Source organism: Oxyura jamaicensis, chromosome 1 (assembly GCF_011077185.1).
Source record: "Oxyura jamaicensis isolate SHBP4307 breed ruddy duck chromosome 1, BPBGC_Ojam_1.0, whole genome shotgun sequence".
Lineage (NCBI taxonomy): Eukaryota > Metazoa > Chordata > Aves > Anseriformes > Anatidae > Oxyura > Oxyura jamaicensis.
The window spans coordinates 184,614,453-184,635,048 of record NC_048893.1 but is presented as its reverse complement, the minus strand read 5'-3'; the positions used below and the strand labels follow the sequence as shown (position 1 = coordinate 184,635,048).

At 40.7% G+C, this 20,596-nt stretch overlaps 1 protein-coding gene across 1 annotated transcript in view; it reads right to left on the bottom strand.

Moving 5' to 3' along the window:
- The window catches only part of SPATA13 (spermatogenesis associated 13), a 148,250-nt gene that overhangs the window by 126,202 nt on the left and 1,452 nt on the right, over positions 1-20,596 (bottom strand). The gene's annotated exons all lie outside the window — the stretch shown is intronic.

Genomic DNA, 20,596 nt, shown 5'->3' with positions numbered 1-20,596 from the left:
GCCAAAAATGCGTAGTCTGTCTACTGCTCTGGATATTGGTTGCTAATGATGCCAGAGGGCACAGACACGTTTCTTAACTACTGAAGCTGGCACAGCTTGTGAGACATTTACACAAAGTGCAACTTCTGCACAGAATGTCAGGGTGAAAGGCTGCAGCCCCGTCCAACCACATGCTGTGCTGCAAAAATGCCTTGTCTTTTTCCTTTGCAATTTTGAACACTACTTTAGTATTATAGACAGATACAGTACATCTTCATAAATTTGTCCTACACCTCCTGGGGAAAATTTGATCATGAAGGTTGAATGGTTCAACTTAGCAGCACTCTTCTCTAACAGCTTGCTTGTTGGCCTGTCAGCTTGGCTACTTGGCAGAGGTCTTTAATAATAAGTAACGTCTGTGTCACAGATAGAGACTCTTTGCTAAATCCCACCTGGGGAAGCAGAGTCTGCTTTGTTGGTTTTCATCCAAATGACAGTGGACAAATAGCTCTGTCCCTTGCTCTTTTCCAAAATCAGACCCAGAAGGAAGAAATTGAGTGCTGGAGGGTAGCATGGTAAGGATGGGGCCTGCTGTATGAATCAGAGAGTTTGTTGTGTGCACTGCTGGTAACAAACTTCAGTTCCTTTACTGCCTACTAGTAAACCTCTTCCTGCATGGGGTTTCAGTCTTCACTGATTCTCTTTCAGCACCAACAAAAGGCCTGTGATTTCTAGGAAATGCCAAAACAGCTTCTGTGGCCTAGAACTTCTAAATAATACCCCAAATAATTTATAGAACTATTAGGCTTATTAATGATAAAATTATGAATACTGACACAAGAAACTTCTCTGTTCAACTGCTAATATTTCTACTATGCATAACTTCTGTAAAGGTGAAACTTAAGCAACCTACAAGTGCATAGCTTTTCTTCCAGCTACAGCTAATGCATGGCCACTGCCACCTCAGACCAGGCCTAAGTCTGTCTCCTAGAAACGTGTGTTTGCGTGCATCCATTTTCCAAACAACTCTCAGATTTCCCTCTGCTCACCCATTCACTGTGCTGTCCAAGCTTGTACCCTGTTAGTTTTCTGAAGGTTCACACCATGGTTGGAGGGCTGCTGTGGAAAACTGGCAGAGTTATAGTTGCCAAAGGTGACTGAGGCTTATGGTGGAGATAAGGTGGGTAATGGCAAAAGACAACCAGAGTTGCTTTGCTTCTGTTATTTTGGGATAAATACGTGTGCCACAATTATGACTCTCCCAAGCGGATTTTACTGCTCGAGTCTTGCATTTTAATGCTTTAATATCTTATTCTTTAGGTAGGCTGTAACTCAGTGATGTGCTGGTGTTAACAGACATCTTCTAGGCAAGAGATAACATTAAAACTTATTTGATGTAGGTAAAAAACTACAAATTCATACCCATGCAAAAATTTCTTCCCTTCAAGTCCAAACCTAGACTACTCCATTCTGCTGTTTCTTCTTTAATAAGCAGAACGACATTTTCCCTCACTAAAAAATGCATCTTTATTGCTAAATTCTTTCAAAATTCTCTGGTTTTTAGTCAGTTCCTTATAGAGTTCAACCCATAAGGATTTCATTCTTCCTGAAGAAAACTCCAAACTCTCTAATTTTTAACACTCTTTTTTCTGAAAAAGAAAATAAAAAAATAAAAGAAGAACCATGAATTTAAAATGTGAACTTTAGAAACATCTTAGCTATATATGTTAAGAGATTTGTTTTGTCTGGATTTATTGTTGCTATACTGCAAATAACTCAACTTCTGCACACATGAGACCTTTCATGAAATAGATGTGAAACTGAAAGCATTCTTTTTGAGGAAAAATTCCAGTCAATGTGATGCAAAACATTTTATAGCAGAAATTGTGTTCCTATAAAAGCCAAGAAACTCAGAATTAAAGATTTCATGATAGCCTGAAATTCATCCCTTATGTGAACATGCATCACAATAACAGCTTTCATAATGTAATCACAAAACACTAGATAGCGTGACAAAACAGTTTGTAAATGATCTAATAGATGAAATTACTTTTTTTTTTCTAAATTGTATATTTCACATATATATTGAATCCTGCCTGAATTGTACTGAATCAAGTATTAGTGACAGAGAAGGATCTGTAATTGAGAACCCCAAACTCTGAAACTTTAATTTATTAAAAATACTAAGCAGATCTAAGCAGCCCATCAGCTCACTTCCTACGGAGTCCTAGCCAGTTTTCAGGTGGTCAGAACTTTCTGTTACTTTGTCCTGATTCTCAAACAAGGAAAGCACTTGTCAAGAAAACATCTTCCCACAAAGGGCTCGTGTTTTAGAAGTATATTAAAGTTTTATATTTCAGCACTTGGCATGGCTACTGGAAACAATAGATCTCCATAATTTTTCCTCACATTTATAATTTATAAACATACATTAATATATATATATATATATTTCCAAAGACTGCAGCTTCATCCCATTCCACAAATAGGCTGATTCTTTTCTAGCAGGATATTTGAACAATATGGTGGCTAAAACTTTAAATAGCACCAGTGGAACGAAACCCATACTATCAATGCAAAGAAGATAAATTATGATCTCTGCATTTCATCAACAGAGAGGTTAGCACTGGAAATAATTATCTACAGGAATGTAATAGTTTCATATTGGGGTGGGTATGACCAAGTGTAGGCTGAGTTAATCATGTTTTATTATGATTTTATTTAATTAGAGGTAGTAAAATTTATGGTACAAAGAATTTTTATCCTAAAACTGACAGATTATATTCTCAGTATCAAACTAAATTCTTCAATTATAGTTATTAATAAACTAAGTCCAATCAAAGGATCATAACAAATATGACTGTGTATTTGGGGGCCTAAGTTAGAAAGCCCTGTTAAGCATGGCAGAACCTGACTAATCAGCTTTGGAGAGTCTAATGAATTTATTTTAAAGTAAATTCCTACAGGGTAGATAGGTGTAAAATACCATTTTCTTGTAAAGTACATCAAGAAGCTGCAAGCACCAAGAAGAAAATGAGGCTGCAGCTGCCAATTTCTGATGAAATCATAAAATCATCACATCTTACTATGTTTAACAGTAAACTTTTAAAATGAAAAACACTCCCTTCCACACTGTAAAATCATATCACTGTAAAGTTTTAGGTCTATACATACACACAAGTGCACTCTTCCTTCTCTACCTTGCTGAGGTGACAAGGAGTCCAGTACCATCTCCTGTCCAGAGAGAGGACAGTAAGAGAGGACATCTTCTGCTCATCTACTCAGCAGATTCCTTCCACCATCTCCCAGTCCAAATCTGCTATGAGCTGCTCAGCCTCACATCCTGAATGGACTTCTCCAAAGTAATTCATTGTCCTCTACAACCCTTCCTTCCTTCACTTTCACTGATTTGCACCCACTTCTGGCCATCTTCTTCACCAAAAATGTCTCTGTTCCAGATTAGCTCCTCATCCTTCTCTCTTCCTTTGAGTATATTCCCACAGCACACCTCCATGTCCTGTGCTTACTTGTCCTTGGTCCAGCCCTCACTCTCCACATCCCTTCTCTCCCCAGTCTCTGTATTCTATTAACCTTCTCCCCAGGCTTCCCTTAGCCCAAGTCACACTCTCTTACATCCATGCTATGACTTACTTGTACCTACAGAAATACCCAGCCAGTCACTTAAGCATCTAGGCAGGCAGGCAGGCTCAGGTACTTTTAAGAGAAAGGAGGCAGTTGCCTCTTACTAGACACATTATTATAATAAGGGCAGTAGAAGCCAGCATACACAGTCTCCAAAAGTACTCTGATAGTTTGCACATATATAGAGGCATTTTAACAGGGGTGCAGAGTGGCCCAGAGCAATTCAAACCTTGAATGCAAGGAAGAATAAGATATATGAGCCCATCTCCATATCAGATTCATTAAATCATCTGCTACCAGATACTAAAGGGCAGAGGAACAAGGGTCCAGTCATCCAGATGCTGCAGAGTCCAGAGCTCCAGGTTATCAAAATAAATCTTTTTAACTGAGAAAGGATTACACTGACTTGACATGATTCAGTGTTATTCGTCAGTTATTCTTGCTGGAATGCTGGCATAAAATGGAAGTTTGCCAACATGAAGATGGATGACGGAGTTATGGTGGGCAGTAGGCCATGTCCAAGGTAGACTCCAGCATAGCACAGGAAATTGATTCAGATGATGAGCAAGAAGGTCTAGCAGAAGTGAGGAAATTTTGCACTGGTGCTCTTTTCAAAGCAGGTTCCAAGTTTCACTTCTCCGTGGAGGCAGCTCATGCATTTAACAAGATGCATACATTTTTAATCAGAACATGATCCATGGAAATATTTGGAGAAACAGAAACCTCTGTACTTCTCTACAAGAGAAGGCAAGAAAAGGCCTTTCAAAAAAAAAAAAAAAAAAGACACTACTTGTGACCCACACTTGAAACTTTCTTTTGAAAACGGTGTGGAAAAGAAACTTAGAAAACTGATAACCAGTGTCATTCTTACCAATGGGCAGTCCATTGGGTGCTGTTGCTGGAGCTTTCTCCAAGTCACTGTGCAAAACAAACCACTGAACAACCCAAATATATATGTCTTAGATCTACTGCTACTAAGATGACACCCAAGCATCAGCACACAGGAATCAATTAGATCATTACAGGAAGAACTGAAGATGTGAAAGACATGGTAAGATAAAGCTCCCTGAAGTAAAAAGATACTCTTATAAATTCTGCATTTCTAGATCATTTGTGATCAAGTTGGTTGCAAAAATATCTGGCATATTTCAAGGGCAACTTGGATGTGATGCCATCTCTGTCCCAAGAAACCACAGGCTGTTGATCAGAGAAACTTAAGCAAACTCTTCTTATAAAGGTAAGAAAAACATATTCACAGGGAACAGAATGAGATTACGTTCAGACGGTATTTTTGATACCTCATTCAATTGAACCTATGAATGAGCATCTGGAAATGGGAAGCAGAAGCAGTTCCATGAGGTCAAGAAGTCTGCTCACAAGGAGCACATTGCATTGGTTCACCACTGCTGAGCATTAGGGTGAAGGAGCAGATAATGCAGATACTATAGTTCCCAGAGAAGCTGTGGATGCCCCAACCCTGGAGGTGTTCAAGGCCAGATTGAACGGGGCTCTGAGCAACCTGATCTAGTCGGAGGTGTCCCTGCCCATGGCAGGGGGTTGGAAGTAGATAATCTTTAAGGTCCCTTCCAACCCAAACCATTGTATGATTCTGTGATAATTACAACAGCAGAATTTGAAAAACTGTCTTTGGATTTGCATTGTCACCTCTTCACAGACTGTTAATATTGCTATCTGAAAAACACACATGGATCCTACTGTCAGCATTAGTAAAAGTTTTCTTTTTGGCAATGTAGTCAGAAATCTGACGGAAAATAGAAAGCTTGTGCTGCTGTTCTCTTACGAGATCACATAAAAGCAACAAATATATAAACTATGTAGAGAATTTTTAGGGGCCTTCCAGAGAAAATAAATACTGTCCTTTAATTACAGGGAACAATTTCACAAAGAGAAGTAGAAAAGTGAATTTGCTGAGAAGCGAAATATTTTCAGAGTGCTTTAAAAGTGCACCAATACTCCTAAAGCCAATTATGTGGACCCATCACTTCCTACTATCTGCTAAATAAAAGGACCAGAAACAGGCCTACTTCAGAAAGTACCCAAATCTTGACCTTTAGGAACACAAAAACCTCAGCCTGTGGATATGCAGAAATTAGCAGTTAAACTAGGTTACAGCACTAGATTGGCAGAGCATTTATTCCATTGATCCTTGTTCTTGTTCATGGCTTTGTGCTGATTCTTAGGCTGAAGTCTTTTGTTCTGGTAAATAGCTTCAGGAGAAGAGAAAGGACACAACAAAGGCATTTAGCTTTTGAAGGGGCCTTTTCATTAGGTTATTTCTGTAAACAAAGCGAAGACAATGATACTGCTGGTATTCACTGGAATGCGTGCTACTTTCTTCCTTCCGTATTCCTATTGTTTTAGTTTCACTTGGCTTTACAAAACGTGGCACCAAGGAGAAAATAAAACCTGTGACCAATATAATTTATGTAAAACAGAATTATCCAAACTAATTGGATCCATACTTTTTTTCTCCCAAAAGGAGTAGGAAAAAAATGTTATTATTGTTCTGATGTTTTTTAATTAGTGTCTGAGAAGTGTAGTGCTGGGAATACGATGCTTCAGAAACCTGTGACTCATCAGCTCTTCTTTGAAAAGCTAAACATGGGAAGAACTTTACGAAGAATTTATTTATATTGTTAACGTCAGAAACAAATATTTCAGAGGCCCTGACAAAAATCCAAGTTTCACATCTAGCACTGCTAACACATACAGATCTAACAGAGGAAGCAAAGGCAAGAGGAAAACAATGGCACAATGCACGTTTTTCCGTATATCCCACAGCACTGGCAGTGAAACCACCACGTCGCATTTGTGTCTTCTTGGGACCTCTAGCGATGCATTTGCTAATTGCAGCACAAGGCTTTATGAAAGCCCCCTTCCCAACAACCTGACAATTTAGGTCTGCACATATGTTTAGCATTTTGCATGTAAACAACTGCTTCACCTGAAATAGATTAAGGGCGCTTAGAAACTCAGCGGGAGGGTACTTGATTTGAGAGTTTGATGCAGCCTGGTACAAAGTGAAAGGTCATTCACAAACCCTCCATCTGATGAGTTTTCAACTCCCACACAATGACCAGGGTCAATCTGATCTGTGCATTTGATTTGTGCCCATCCCCGCTCTGACAGTTTAATGGGCTGAGAAAGCACATTTGGATTAATAATCTGTTTTAAAGGGTCATTTGTAACTTGATTTGAAACAGCTATTTTTATAGTGTGAGGGGAAAGAAAGGTTTATCTACTATGTTTAATTTCCAGTTTCCTCCACAATTTCTGGCTTTATTCAAAAACAAATACAGAAATACAAAAACACCTCAAAAATAAAATGTGTGTTTATTTGTACCATTGGAAACAAAATTCCTGCAGAGCATCTGTTCTCAAAAGGCTTCCATGCTGGTTCCTGAGGGGAAATATTCCACTGAGTTTATGATAAGCCATCAGATCTTACAGTCTTATCCATAACAAAAATTAGATTCTCTTTTTTTCTTTTAGTGTTGCAGGATTCTGCTGCATCAGTGGGCTGTAGCAATTCCCATCCAAAAGCACCCAAACCATTCTTACTACTATGATAGTTCAATGGTCTAGTTCACAAATACTGAAAAAAAACATATCATATAACCTGGTGTATTAAGGACAGATGAGATCAGAGCTGCCTTACCTTTATATGTCAGACTGTATTTCTGTGACAGGAGCTGAGCTATTGCCAGCCTGGTGGGAAACTCAAATGTTACAAGTTCATAAAATTGCATAGGGACCACTGCAGCTCTCTTGAAACAGCCCCTAACTCTTGTTAAAGGAAATCTTTGCTTCAGGAATTCATAAAACATAACATTAGATTGTTCTAAAGCAAGTGATAATCATTAAGCTCTCAAAGTACATTTACAAAGAAGATGAACATAATCTGGTGGTAAAATGTCTTCTTACCAGAAGTCAGGTAAACTGTCCCTTGTTCTTTGATAATGTTCTCCACATTTCTCTATACAGTGTGTGCTGGACTATTTAAATGCCAGCTAGTTCTACAAACCATAGAGGAAAAGAAAGTACTGAAGTCTTCCTTATGAAGATAAAACTCTGGTTCTATTAAAGTCATAAGTAGTTGCTACTAATTTTAATAGTTCTAGGGCTCCAATAATCAAATTTGCTAAGTTGATTTTATGTGAGTTCTAAATCTATTTTTCACGTACTCATATTAAAAATAAACTGCTGGGAAAGTGTTTTACCATGAGCTCACATACAGAGCTCATGGTAAAACATGGGTATAGAGATTATGAAGAAGCTCAGTAACAGAAAAAATAGATCAAATAACAAAGGGAATTTCCTGAAAACAAAGGCAGTTAGACCACGGAATAGTTTCTTAAAATACATATATATATATCTTCCTGACACTGAACCCATTTAAAATTACTTTCAGATCCATATCCCACTCTACCAAAGACAAGATCTTTCTGGTCTCTTAACTAAATGAATATGATGGTGGCTTGGATAGCAAGAGTGAAACTTGATGAAGTAGTCTGACTTTCACAAGAGCTCTCTTTGTGATCTAGCTGAGCTCTGCTAACGGGAAAACAAGCACCAGCCTTGCGAGCCCTTGAACTTCCAGTCCCAAGTGAAACAAATCTTGATTGCTGGAAACTAAATACATTCAGGTATCAGACAATCAGGTCAGCAGCTTGTTCAGATCAAGTCTCAGTTTAGCTTAGGCAATTTCTTTCCCAGCAGATCAAAAAATATAGAATACATAAGAAAGGGTCTTCTAAAGCCTTTTATTGTTAAATCACTTCTGTTTAAACTGAACTAGAATTATTGATTTATAAATCCGTTGGGGCAGAAATTCTTTACATCCACATAGATAACATCTAACAGAATGTGGCTCCTTTATGAACATATTTCTTGGATGTGAAACAAAGGTAAAATTAACTATTAAAGCATACCTCTATTCACAGATATGTCAGAAAGCACCTAAGCTATCAAGGGCAGCATTTTGCCCCTGACATCGCATTCCCCTGCTGCCAGTGCTGCTGTGGTTCATCAGAATTCAGTCTGCAGTTCTGAAGCACAAAGGAGGTGTAGTGGTGTATCCATCCTACCTACACAAGCACGCATGTCTAGACCACTTTGGTAGGTATATTCCATTGCAAAATAACTTTTGCCTCGTTTAAAATGCAAACAAACTAAAGCTGGAAGTAGGCCAGGTAGGTTACCATTTGCACTCTTCTCCCATATTCAGCAGGTAATTGTTGTAAGTTTAAAACACGAAACATGTCCTACCAACAAGGACTCTTTAGGCAGGAGATGACCCAACAAGACCAGCACAACCCCTGCCTGTTTGTGATGTTGCCATTAACAAAAGCATCATACACGGGTGTATTTCAGCAAGGGGCAAACCAAGACTTTGATCACTGCAAACTGCTCTTGCAGGTTACTGCAGTAACCAGGACACCAGGGGAAGGTCCATTAACATCAAGGTTAGCTTGACTTAGCTACGTTAATAGCAACAAATATCTTTATGCAGATGGTGCTGTGGTTTCCTACATCCTCCCTTACCATTACTAACTCACAACTTCTACTTCTTTTTGAAGTTTGAATTCACAGCTTTTTAAATGCACCATGACACCCAGGGTCAGGAGAAAAACTGCTCCAACCAGGGCATCCTATGAAGCTGAAGATCATCCCCTCATCTGGAGGAAAAGAGTGACCAAGGGATAGATTTCTAATCCCTCCTGGAGTCCTGTAAACAAGTGCACTTAAACCAGCTTCAGTGTAAAAGATTTTAAATTGCACTGCAGATTCATTCTTCACTTAACAGGCTGGATCTGTGCTTTTCTGTCCATAAGGTCAGTAAATTAAGGATTGCTGTATTCTTAATAGTTTTAAAAGGATATAGCTGCACACTCATTCTAATTCTTTGGACTAGGCATTATGTTGAGGCTTCTAAAAGAAATTCTCCTTTCTGCTTGTATAGAAGAATACAGCAGCTCCTCTGTTACCTGCTTGCATCTGTGCTTTTGATTAGGAAACAGATCCAGCATGGCTTTACATTGAATTAGATCTAAAAAGAGTGATCCAAACCCTGGAAAACTTCTTCCTCGATTCACAGAGCTTTAGATCAGATGTCCCCTGTCCAGAGCACTGCATCCTTTCACCACGTGAGATATTCAATGCTGTGCCCACCAGAGGCCATGGAAGTTAATTGGAGGAAGTTGTTGGAGGGTGTCCTTCCCAGGATCAGAACCAAACTTTCCCTTTGTTTGGCTTTGGCATTTTCAAGGAATTAAAATGATGAAAATTACCTGAGGTAGGAATTTTCTTGTGCCGGGTTAGATACATTCTAACTGCCAGTCACGGTCACTCAGCTTTCCATAGTCAAAGAACAGGCTAGTAGCTGCAGGAATTTGGATGTGGTAAGCTCAGTACACTTCTTGGAACTTCTTTTATTGTGTATCTGTGATCTGAGAATGGAAAAGCTGACAAGATACTGTGAGAGCTATTAGCTATGTGGGCATCAAGGCAACATTGGACATCAGGTAATATTTGGATAATTTGTTAATTCTTGCTCCAGTTTTGCTCTCTCTCTCTCTCAGACCAATAAATAAATAAATAGCACAATACTTTGCAGATGCACCTTGCTAATATAATTGTTCAGATAAATATCGATCAGGTTGAATGAGAAAACTGAACCACGCCTCCAAACTTCTGGAAATCCCTATTAATGACAACGACATGTTGAGCAGTATATATCTGATCAACAGACAACTTGAAGATTCTTTTGTGCTTGTAGTAACTCCGCATGTCTTGGTTCTACACCTGAAGAGGAGCCTGTTAAGCCCTCCAATAATTTCTATCAGTTAACAGCATCTGCATCATTTTTAGCTGCACAGGAATTTTACTTTTTTTTTTTTTTTTTTTTTTGGGGGGGGGGTGGAGGTGGGGGAGATGAGTTTTCATATGTCTGGGTACATTTTAAAGTGAATTTCTTCAGTAATACTTGAAATGACTACTTTCTGCTTGCAGCATTAAAATGTACAAGAAAAGAGCTACTGGGAAATCCTAATGCAAACATTGGAAAAGGTCAGGCTTTCACAGCAATTTTCCATAATTCATTATAGGTTCACTACACACTGACAGTCTGCAGTAAATTGTCCTGCTGACAAAACTGGAAAGCACACTGAATGGAACAAATTGAACTGCTCACAACACAAGGACAACAATGAGATTGCTAAATGCTACAAAATTAATTCCTCAGAAGAGTTCAGGCTGCAATCTTGGGTTCCAAGTTTTCAGCTGAAAGAAGGCAATTACAATTCCCCAAGTGATTCAGGTCATGTTACTTGAGTTATATGTGATGCTTTATGTCTCAATTAAATTTCTTCTAAATTATGGATTCAATATGTTATAAATGGACCCCCCAGTTAAAGCAACAGTTATCTTGTGATGTATACAGTGCAACTGAGAGGAGGCAGCAGTGGCAGCTTTCAGAAGCTGATGAATACTTTTCTGTGCCCTGGCTAAAGCCAGGCCTTTGTCCTGTTGCTTTAATGATTTTACTCCGTTTTTTCTTTATTTCAATGTGCTATCAATGATTCTCTCTTGCTGGTGAGCTTTGGGTGTAGAACCGGGCAGAACCTCAAATTCTGGAGATCATTTACTAAACCTACATCTTTTTCAGACTGGCTAAACATCAGCACAAACAAGAACATTAGTCACCCTCATGACTAATGCTCATGAAAAACATTTTTAAGCTCAGAAACAGAGGAGCTTGTATAATCCATCAGTTTAGACAACAGGTTATGTAGTTACTGGAGTAATTAACTGTGCATTGCTCACAGACAGAAACGTTATTCCTCTCCTGCTTTCTAAACCTGGTATTTGACAGTATCTTGCCTGGAATTTGGGAATGCTTCCCACCTCTTGCATCAAGGTCCATTCTCTGCCTGAGTCCTGGCTGCTTGTTGGGATAAGCCTCAGATGCATACCATCCCCTCTCTAGGCCTTAGTCCATCACACTACTTCCTCTGGAAAAATACAAGAAGCTGAGGCTAGGTGGGATCCACTGCCCAGTCCAAGTGCCTCCCTGTAGAGATGGCTGAGTACCAGGACTTCTGGGACAGCTGTAGAGTACACCAGGCCCATGGTTTGGAAATGGTAACAACTCTGTCCAGTAAAAGAAGGCTAAGCACACACACAAGTAACATGGGCCTTCTTCCTCCAGCAGAGACAATATCATTTAGTCCTAACACAGAAACTTGGTCCTTATGAATCTGCCTTAATGAGTGAGACCTTTCAGTCATTAAAGTTTGCGATCAGTGACTGCCTCAGAGCTGTTCTGCTGAAAAATGTCAAGAGAAAATTGTGAAGAAGTTGTCAAAAAAGTAAGAACATTGTCAAAAAAGTAAGAACATTGTCAAAAAGTAAGTAGATATTTCAAGGACTCAGTAACTGAAGGGAATGATGCATAAGTTTCAGTGTGGTTAATGTTCTCCGTAATTCAGGGACAAACCCAGGTCCAAATCCCTTTGAGGTAATGGGCACTGAACCCACTGAGTGCTCTATTTTCCTCAAAGTACAGAGATTCATTGAGTTGAGGAGTCATCAGTTAATGATTATAATAGTGTACAGTAACAGTGCAATCCTGGAATAGCTAACCTGAGTTTGTAGAAGGCCAGCAACTTGCAAACAGCTGAGCATGTCATTGGTTTCGATCATATTGATATAGATCAAAATGACAGCTTCAAAAAGTGAAAAATAAACAAAAAGTAATTAAAAAAAAATCAAAACAGCTAGCTTAATGTTGAACCAAAGAAAGTGAAAGAGGGTACATTTAAATTGGATATAAGAAAGAATTTCTTCACAGTGAGGATGGTGAGGCACAAGAGCAGGCTGCCCAGAGCAGCTGTGGATGCCCCATCCCTGGAGGTGCTCAAGGCCAGGCTGGATGGGGCTTTGGCAACCTGGTCTGGTGGGAGGCGTCCCTGCCCATGGCAGGGGGTTGGAACTGGGTGGGCTTTAAGGTCCCTTCCAACCCAAACCATACTGTAAGTCCATGAAAGCATTAAACCTCATTTACTCTTCAGTGAAGGAAAGTCTAAAGACTGCACACAGATGAATTTGTGATCTCCCAAACCACGACTTCAGGGCTCAGTGTTTGCAGGAGATGATAGCGCTATCAGCAGGCAAAGGAAGTGGCAGCCACAGTGTTAAATGCTGATGCCACACCTCTGCTTTGAGAGGGAAGTCATATTTTGGCACCCAAAGTAAAGAGGACATTTTCATAAATGATTGTTTTGGTAACTTTTGTTCTATGTAAATCTCCCAGCAATGCATTAGGACCTTAAAGAGGTTTAAATGATGAAAGCCTCTCAGCTTATCTTCGAGCTTACCTGGAGTTACAGTGTTTATCCAGAGCTTGGGCATATTGTTGCCTGAAGGGTGACAAGACAGTTAGAGAACAGATAACAAGTCTTTCAAACCATATGCTCTATAGCCTGGGTTATCTGCACAGCTCACTGTTTGATTCAGTTTACCTAGTGATTTATAAACCTTAAATGGAAGACTTTGACTCATTCCAGTCCTGTCTTCCAAACACTGTATTTTCATTTAGCCAGGCCATGCTGTGTAACCCAGAGCTTGGGGCAGCAAGCCAAGCCTGGGGCTGGCCAGCTGAGAGAGTTTGCTGCAAAGGCTAGGTTTTAAGGTATGGATTTGATCACGTCTAAATTGGAGATGGCTAAGACTGCCTTGATTGAGGGAGGGGTGCTTAAAAGCACCAAAAGAAGTAAATGGCATGGTCTTTTTGGAGACTTACATGCCTATCTGTGACTGCTGGTCCTAATCAGTCAGACCAGTAGGCCTGCTGAAGGTAGCTTTTCTGCTGTTTCCTCTGCAATCACAGAGGGCCCCACAATCAGCAGGAGGGACACATTTCCATTTCTGAGTCAAGTTAGTGAGATCTGGAGAACTCCACAAGGTCTCTTGTGTTTCCTAACCCTCCAGGATCAGTAACAGCAGGGGAACAGGTGCAGTCTGACCCACCGTCAGGTGGATTAACTGGCCGGTTTCCTTGTGAAACAGGTGAATGGTGCACGGTGGAGTCTCCACAACAGCCAGAAGCCCACCACGGCAAAGGATTGCTTTTCTCCAGTTGTAAATAAAGGTTTTTAACTATACTTTTCTGTCTGGCTCTCAAGGATTTTTTTTTTATTATTTTTTATTTTTTTCTGAAAAGCATGGTTAGCTTCAACCTAGCAGTCAAAGACACTGCTAAACATTCCCTGCTGGTGAGACTGATTGTGCAAAGATTCACTGGGATTTACAAGTCTGATTAGAAATTGCTGGCCTTACAAGAGACTTTATTAGGATGTAGCTCAAGAAATGTTTCTATCACATTTTGTGGCCACATTGCAAGTGATGTATGTAATACATTTTCTTGACTGTTCATCCCCAGCACTTGGAGGTCCCTGTTCCTGCTGCAGGGATTGCTCAAATTCTTCTAAATCTGCATCTAAATTATCATGATTTACTGAAAGGTGTATTAAGGTAAATAGACACATATTAATGCTCCAGGTTGTAATGTGATTCACAAGAGCTCTTATCAAAAGTAAAAAATGAAACTGTCAGCAGGAAGAGCTCTTTCGATGCAAGTTAATGCTATACAACCCTCTCTTCTGCAAAAAAATCGGGCTAACTTCAAAAAGGAGCAGGAGTCTGGCTACAGCTTAATGCTCAGGTTGTATAAACATCAAACCAGAGTGCTCATATTGCAGGAGCTCAGGGTCTCACTCATCCCCACACCATCTCTCTTTCATTTCTCTCATGCCTTCTGCCATGTCAGAACTGAAGTAGAAAGCACTTTAGGCCAGGCGCCACATTTTTTTATATTTTGTAAAGCACCTAGGATGCTTTTAGCTGCACTAAGACAATGGACATTGTATACAGAAGAATGAATTATCACTGATATGGAAGGAGATTTCTACACACTGCCCTAAGTTTGTGACTGCTCCTTTTACAATAAAAACAGTGGTAAGAGCTTTGGATGTTGTTCAGTAAGGCATTAAGTGTCTAAGCGAGTCATAATACCCCTGTACTACCATGATTACTAAAGCATTAAACATCTGCAGTGGAACAAAAACTGAATTTCATAAGCGAAATACATAGCTATACTATAATTTTTAATGCATTGTCATCAAAATCAGCATTTCATATAAAGAAACTTTGTTCCTTTTGGTCAGAATCCAAAGTTTCAGTTCCACAAGACTGATCCTAAACTCCCTGCCATACACACACCTCTTTATTTTGGTGCTGTGCCATCACCTTTTCCAGTCTCTGTAATGCTTGAATCAACAATTCTTTGTCTTTGGCTAAAAACCCAGAGAACTGCAAGGTCTTTATTATTCTCTTTAATGGCTGTATTCAGTTTTCAGAAGTTCTGTGCTGTCTGTGGAAGGACAGATGCTCCCTGATCTAACATCAAAATATGTAGACAGATTATACCCGACTGGGCATAAAGCCTGCCAGTACAATGTTGATCCATCAGTGCTCTTGAAAAGATTTGAACCAGCAGTGAGTTTATGTTAAATCAGAGCTTGGCTTCAGATGGCCATGGCATTTCTGATGAAGCAGTAGGATTTGCAAAGGCAGATTTACCATACTGCCAAACCATGGCGTTAAGGCCACTGGCACATGTCCTCTTCTAGTTCCAGCTCGGTCGCATCAGGTGGTTAAGTCCACTTATGTCCATGACTTTCCCAGAACACTTTCATGCTGATGAATGGTGACCAAAAGCTCCCAGGCAGAACTTTTGGTTGTCTCTGGATCAGATTGATCACCACCTTTGCCAACACTTAGCACAGCTGTAGGAGGCAAGTGTTGTCCCACTGGGAGGGCTTCAGCCCCTGCCTATGAGCAGATTGCCACAATAGCCTAGCCCAGCATGTTCAATATAACATAGATGAACGCAACACCACACTGATGTCAATGGGGCTGAAATAACTCACACCAGCTATAGACCTGCCGAAGGCACAAAGGTATTGATAATAATTGTAAGAAAATAAAATAAAATAATAAAACTTTTTTTTTTTTTTTTTAATTATAAAGCTGAAATCCTCAGATACGTGGCATTATCACTGACTGAGGCATAGCTAGTCCCATCAGCACTCTGCCTTGCTTTCCAGAGCAATGGGAACTGCCCTGCAAGAATAGCAGCCCAATACAGAAACTGACTCCCTTCCCTTCTCTTTTTAAAGCTTTAAACGAGAAAGATGTTCTGGCTCTGAAGTAAGGACTGGAGAAGGAAAATATTTTTATACCCATAAGAAACTATTGCCTTGAATCAAAAGTCATTTCAAAGACCTTTCTTCATTTCCAGCAAATAAGCACAGAGACCATTTTCAGACAGCAGAAACAACTCCTTAGGATTTTGATCACCAACTACTTACTGATGGAGAACTGGGCACAATGGGAATGTTTTGCAGAAACTGCAGACAGAACTGAACAGTGTTTGCATGGAGTAGGCAAAGAGCTTCAAAATCTCCAGTAAGGTGGTTAAAAACAGTAATGGCAAAATTTATCCAGTGACTTGCAACAGCTAGTCTGCCCAGCTCTAACCAGTACTTTCCTACAAATGAAGAGACTTTTCTTCTGGGAATTACAGCACAGTTTAGCAGCTTTCACTTTATCCTGTCTCCCTCTCTTCCTGTCTCTCAGCTTAGCTGCTACAAGGAAAAAGAAGCTGAGAAGTGTCATCACAAGCCATACGAATGAGTAGCATCCAAAGAGAGTAAAAGAAAGTGCTAATCAACAGACTATATCAAATATAAAAGAACTAGAGCTGGTACAGCTCAGAAGAAAAACAAATAAATGACTAGAAACAGCTTCTAATCAAAGTACACATCCTGAACTTTCCATCTCACCAGTGAAAAGACAAAGGGTCAACATACACAGGCACAGCTGACCCAGAGCAGTTTCGATTTTGTCATGCTGTTCTGAATGTTGGTCATTTGCTACATTGCAAATAATAGTCCCTTTTTGTCATCAAAAGAACAATAACTGTGACACCAAAATGCTTTTCATGCCATTCAGTGCAAGTCACTGCAGTGATTTTGTTCTGGCCTCTGCTTAATTCTTCCATCCCGATTGCTGCAGCATTTCCCAGCACATCCAAAACACTTGGTTCCGTGGTTCTTCTCCCTTAGGCCCAGTTGCACAATGATTTTGTTTACAGTTTATTTCTTCTCTCTGGATACAAATGACTCCAGCCAGCCCTTTCACAGTCTGACAGCCCCAGATGAAGAGTACAGAGGATGGAGATGTTTGCTACCATCTGCTGGTGAACTAGGGCTGGGGGCCAAGCCAGCATCGCAGACCTGTCTGCTTTTCTGCATTCATTACCTGGCCCCTTTTTAGTCACATTTATTTAGGGGTTTGATCGAGGCTAAGAAAACACTGATATTTTTGTTGGGTGTCAAGAAGCCAGAAAAGCCAGGCATGCTATACTGGAAGCAAATAAACAGGGAGAAACAGATATTAGTCCCTCACAGAAGAACAAATCTCTGGTAGCAAGACCTTTGAGGAGGCATGTGGGAGCTGCAGAACTCCCAGAAGTGTAATGACAGGCAGAAAACCTTGGTCTGCCATCACAGCTTGAGGTACTAAAGCTCTATCATTGTTGCTAGAAATAAAAATGTCATCGCCTCAGAGAGTACTTGCTTCTATGGCAGTAGCTCCCAGATGATGCCTCATAATCCCGAGTGTGACTACAGCAGTGTGCAGTGTATTTCGGGGTTGTTGAGACAAGCAGTGGGGTCCTATACTATTGCTGAACTGTTAATGTTGTGAAGAATGAAGGGAATTGGTCAGTCTCTCCGTTGGCTGCATCACAAAGTGACAAAAACAACTAACAAATACACAAAATGGGGTGCATCTGCACCCAAGAGCAGGGACAGAAAATAAACACGTCTCTTGTGCTTGTGAGCTCATAAAAGCTGACGTAACAATATGGCTGGTGTATGTGTTGGAGAGGTCTTTAAAAGCTAAGTAGAAAAAGCATTTCAAAACAGCCATAGCTGTTTCTGGATGCTTATCAAGGAACATATACTTGGAAGTGCTTAGCAACTCTATATTTAACTGAAATGAAGTTCAATGAGAAATGCACTGTTCTGCAAGCTGAAAACAACATTCAGGTTGAAGAACAAAGTGAAATTCTTCCCCAGAGGTGCTGAGCATCCCCAGCTTCATCATCTACCCAGCTTCAATGGGATCTGGGGGCTGAAGCAGCTCCCTGGGGTAACTGAACACCTTCCTAGATTAATCCCTAGAGTAATCCATTGCAGCATGTACCAGTCATGCTGCCCTCCTCCTGCACTCAATTCCCTGCAGGTGAACTAGAGACAGGGACTGAATGAGCATCACAGCCCTGTCTGCTTTTCTGCATTTATTACCTGACCCCTTTTGAGTCACATTCATTTAAGGGTTTGGTACGAGGCTAGAAAAATTATAACTGCTGTGTGGCAAGATGACATTTGTCATCACCACACCGTCCTGCTGCTCATGGTCTGCTCCTTTGCTAGGGTGCATTAAATCCATGCATTTAGATTGTGAGCTTTTCTGCTAAGGCCTTTTTCTGTTTGCACTGCATTTATCCCCGTGGCTTTTGACACCGGGGGTTACTCAGGCACCAGCACAACAAAGCAATAACAAACTGCACTTACTCTCGCAGCACAAGGCAGAGCGAAGCTCCGTGTAAGCCCAGCTGAGGCTTTTGAAACAGCAGCAGGGAAGGTTGCTGCGTGCTGCTGCCCGCTTCCCATGCCTCCCCTCCCCTCCTGCCCTCCCCATCCGTTTGCGGCTCTGTACTCAGAAAGAAAACAAGGGGCCCCTGATTTTTCTGGTTTTCTTATCACAGATATTGCTTGGTTTGTAGGACTCGAGCGTTGTTCTCGCATCCCTAGGGAGGAGTTTACATTGCCATTTCTCAGCAGTCGTTCCGATGACAAGTCCCTGCCCCAACGGCTGCAACTGGCAGGGAGGGCAATCCATTGTGCAGCCTTCGAAATTTGGCATCAAGCTTGTGCTGGCTCCCAACCGCCTGCAGAGCAGCCCCAGCTCATTCATATATCCATGTCAGGCAGACAAAGCGCAGGGCTGAATTGGCAAGAAACCCCAAGGTAGGCTGATCCCCATGGAGTGAACTTCCTGGCCTTGAATAGAAAAGCACAGAGCAGCAGTTTTTGGTGCTTCCCCCCCTGCACAGTTCAGGCAGGATCCAACAAAACAGACCCATCAACAGTGAGAGGAAATCAATGGGATTCACGTGCAGCTAATCCTCAGCGAGTGAGCACATTCTGTAATTTAAGCTGGCTGTACCCTGTGAGTTTGAATTGCACTCATCTAAGCAGCATGCTGTTAGGAAATAAGTGGTTGGACTTTGTTGGTGGATCAATAGCTGCACGATCTTGTTATCTCTTCCTAAAGCCAGATATATGACACAAAGAGGTGCAATTCTAGACTCCCCTAATGCTAGCAGCAAAGGATGGAAAGTGCAGCAGTGATTCACAAGAGCACTACCTGAAAAGGCCTTTGAAGAGGAGCTCTGGCCAAGCTGATAGCAGCCACAGCCTGATTTGTGTCACCCAGACGTATCATGCAGTGCTCAGCCCCTGCTCTCCCTATCAGCTCTGTGCCTGTCGACAGATCGAGAAGCACCAGCAGCCTGCTCTCCGAGGAGCTGGCAAACGAACGGAGGCAGACTGACATGGAGACGTGAGAAAGAGCAGCCCCGTCCCCTCCTCCAGGCTTCAGAACAAAGATGCTTGCGGTTTATTATAAAGATGCTTCTTCCTTTGGTTTTCAAGCACTGGTGCCTACTTGAAAAGGCACGTTCAGCTCTGAGCCCTTTGCACTTGTCAGCACCCTTTTCAGCTGTCACCTCCCTCTAAGCCTTCCTGTACTCACACCCTCCCCCACTTCTAATTAAACTAGTTTTACAAAGCAATATTTTGACAAAAGTGATGAGTTTTATGCACTACAGACCATGAAATGCCTAGAGCATGACTCTCGTCTTTCTCCCACAGTTTCTGAAATATCATAAAAATGATTATTATACGTATAATTAGAGTAAGCTTCAGCCTTAATATTTTTTCACCAATATTTCTAACTAGAAATTAATTTCTGATAGAAATAAAAAGTGCATAGTGTGGGGCAGAAAGATAACAACTGGGGACAAAACTTGCACCATTCTTCCTGTCCATGTCTCTGTCCTCCCTCCTCCAGCAGTGATGTGACCTCTTTCAGCTTCAAAGGATTTAAATCAACTTGCAGTACCAGTGCTGTTCTAGCTGATAGAAGGACATAAGCAAGGCTGGGTAGTAGGGAAGCAGTATCTTTCATCAGCCTCCCACTGTGAAAATAGAAGGCTTGTGTGCCTGAATCCTTGTTGGATTTTTCCAACCGTAAGAGTTGGTCAATAAAAATATTACCTCCCTCCACAAAGACTTTTTAAAATTAACTTTAAAATTGTTGGGATTTGTGTGTGTGTGCATTTTGTTGTTGTTGATTGTTGGTTTTGTTTGTAAGTTTTACTCCAAAGCCATCTGTTGGCTTGGCATCCCATTTTGGGATATATTCCATATAATTGCACCTACTTTTTGACATATTTTTTACTTCCAGGTAGCAACATCACAGCATGGAAAAATCCAGCCTCCTTTTCCATTGCAATTCATTCCTCTACATGCTTTGCAGCCTAAAGGCAAAGTTACAAGTCCTCACAACTCTGATATGAAGGCAGAAAAATCTAATATACCATTAGCAAGTGCAGGTAAGGCCACTGTATTTTTTTGAAATGAACCTTTCATTACCATTTAGTGAACACTCACTAAATGGAAGATAAGATTTCCTAATAAGTAGGGAATCTGAAGTAATACCACTGTAAACTCCCACACAGAAAGCAAGCATCCAATATAAT